Genomic DNA, 3109 nt, shown 5'->3' with positions numbered 1-3109 from the left:
GGGAAGGTATTTGTTTACTAATTGGAATATTGAGATCAGATGTAGGGCTCTGCTCATGTTGGGCAGGTGTTCCCTGACAGAGCTAACCCCAGCTCCAACATTCACTAGTTTAAATGGACTCTTTAAAGTCAATTACCTTGGGCTCCTAGAAATAATCACTTTATCTGGAAATTGTAATAGCTCTATCCCTTCTTTTGCATGCTTTGTTTTTTGTTTGTTTACTTGTTTGTTTGTTTTTTTTTCATTTTATTTCATTGGCAAGGACCTGGCTTCTTGTAACTATATTTTAGCAGACTGAATATCTATGGTAGCAGTGGGCATTTGTGCATTACAGTGGAATACATTTTTAACTTTTTTTTTGATTTTTTTTAAGTTTTAAAACGAGTTTATTGAAGAATATTCTTATGAAGGCAACCACTTTTGATTTGTCATTAAAAAAAGTTACACTTTTTTATGCTGTGTACTAAAGGTCATTTAAGAGAACAGAGTCTCATGCTTCTCTCTGTAGGACCCTTGGGTAGTATATATAGCACAGTGTTGTCATTTCTGCACCATGAGAATAAATAAAAAAATGTCTCTTCTATGTTTCTCTTCAAAAATCGATGAAAATAACAGAAGGTGGCAAAAAAAGAAAAAAAAAAGCTGCATTTCTCTACTCCTTCTGTAGTATTGGAGCCAGTATTTTTACCATCACAGGCTACAATTTTCACTTTATCCATTTTAATAAGTTCTGTCACCTCTCTGAATTCAACATCATTCAATACAAAAGTCCAAACATTATCACAGAATCTGTATGTATTTAGAGAGCCCCTGAAATTGACTCTGTTCCTGACTCTCTGAGCCAATGCTGAATTTATAGTTTTATCAAACTGAAGTAGAACTTGAAAGGCAAGCTAGGGGGTGATCTGTTGAGACTGTATGAGCTCATCAAGGCTCTCCTGAAGACTGTTCCCCAAAGTTGTATTTCTGTATAACTGATATGCCATGGCTTAAAAGGAAGCGATTACTTTTTCTTCAGGCTTGCATTGATGTCCTGAGGGAAGGCGCTTCCGCCAGGGTGGTAGCAGAGCCAGGTAGGGAACCCGCTGTGACCACCTCCTCAGCCTCGGAAACCGCAGCCCTGTGCCAGCGACCCGGAAGTGCTCTTTTTTTTGGTTTTTCAAGACAGAGTTTCTCTGTGTAGCCCTGGCTGTCCTGGAACTCACTCTGTAGACCAGGCTAGCCTTGAACTCTCGAACTCAGGAATCCACCTGCCTCTGCCTCCCAAGTGCTGAGATTAAAGGCATGCACCACCACCACCCGGCTTTTCTCTCTTATTCTTTTATGTTGCTCGCCTCCTGTTTTACTGAATTATCAAATGGTGCTAGCTGTGTCAAATAAACTGAAAAGTCATTTTTCCCATCCTCCAAATGCAATAAATGAAATGGAAATGCTTAAAGCTTTTCTATAATTTGATTCTAGAGTAGTCTGGACCCATATCTTTCTCTCAAACTACAGGAAGAGGATAAGGGGAGAGGTTTTTCAAATATCCTATACATTTCTTGTAAGATTTCTCAATTATTCGGGTTTTCAGTTTCTTCCTTGGTTAATTGTTAAATTTTCCTGGAAACTGGCCACATAATCATTTTAAAAACATTTTTCCTGAAATATGACTCATGTGGGATGCAATTTATTCATTTGAAGTATACAATTCAATGGCTTTTATAATATTCAGAGTTATGAGATTGTCGATTTTAGAACATTTTCATCAATCTTCCCAAAAGCCATTAGCAGTTTCCCTGCCCCCCCCCCATTTCCCCTTTATTTCCTCTTCATTTCCCCATTCTCCAGTCCTAGGCCAACGAAGTATAACATCTCATCTGCAAACAGAGACAGTTTTGCTTTCTACTTTTCAATCTAGATAGCTCTTATTTTTGTTTTTGACTCTAGTTAAGTGGGATTTACCTCAGCAACTTAGGACTGGTTCAACATATAAAGTCAGTCACTTTATATGACTTTTATGGGCTAGAGAGATGGCTCAGTGGTTAAGAGTGCTTGCTGCTCTTTCAGGGGACCAGAGATAGTTCCCAGCTCCACATCAGGCTGCTCACAGTCACCTGTAACCCCAGCTCCAGGGGAATCCAGCACCCTCTTCTGGCCTCCAGGGGCATTACACAGACACTTATACATACACACAAATAAATGGAAATAAAGTAAATATTTTAAATCAATCAGGCTAATAAACTACATTAATGGAATAAGGAAAAGACACTGCATGGTCATCTTGGTATATACCAACAAAATGGCCAGTAAAATAAATATAAGACAAAAAGTCACCTCAGCAGAAATAAGAGGCAAAAAGCTGAAGCCCAAACTACAGTTTTCCTCTCAGGAATGCATGTTTTCTGTCACCCGAAGCTGTGTGGATCTTTGTAGCTAAGCTACAAAGAAAGCCTCAGAAACACACGTAGCTGAGGGCAGAGCTCAGTGTATTTACCTGGTGCATGTGAGGTCCTGGGTTCAGTTCCCAGTACTACCAAAGAAATAAACATAACAAAACAAAAACCAGCTTGTGGCAAAGTGGACATTAAACAGTGTCACAGTAGTTCGGATCCCAACATTATAGTTCAAGTCTCACTGAGATAAAAGAACCACATTTAACAGTCCTGATTCTCATAAGAGATCCCTGGGAAATCTACATAAAAGTTACCAAACATGCTAGAAGAAAGTCTTAGGGCTAACTATTGATATGATGAAACACCATGAGTTGGAAAGGAAAGGGTTATTTTGGCTTACACTTCCACAGAAGTGTTCATCATCACAGGAAGTCAGGTTAGGAACCTAAGCAGGGCAGGAACCTGGAAGCAGGAGCTGATGCAGAGGCCATGGAGGAGTGTTGCTTCCTGGCTTGCTCAGCCTGCTTCCTTACAGAACTCAGGACCACCAGCCCAGGGATGGCACCACCCACAATGGGCTGGGCCTTCTACAATCAATTACTAATTAGGAAAATGCCCTACAGGCTTGAGTATAGCCAGGTCTTACAGAAGCATTTCTTAATTGAGGTTCTCTCCACTCAGATGACTTTAGTTTGTATCAAGTTGACATAAATCCATCCAGCACAGAGTCTAAC

General features: G+C 39.9%; 1 pseudogene; it reads right to left on the bottom strand.

Moving 5' to 3' along the window:
• Window positions 1-371: 371 nt before the first annotated feature.
• On the bottom strand, window positions 372-1047 carry LOC114619509 (annotated as a pseudogene).
• Between the last annotated feature and the right edge of the window lie 2062 nt (window positions 1048-3109).

The sequence above is a fragment of the Grammomys surdaster genome, unplaced genomic scaffold (assembly GCF_004785775.1).
Source record: "Grammomys surdaster isolate TR1022 unplaced genomic scaffold, NIH_TR_1.0 150, whole genome shotgun sequence".
Lineage (NCBI taxonomy): Eukaryota > Metazoa > Chordata > Mammalia > Rodentia > Muridae > Grammomys > Grammomys surdaster.
The sequence above is the reverse complement of the archived record's forward strand: the minus strand, read 5'-3'. Positions and strand labels throughout refer to the sequence as shown.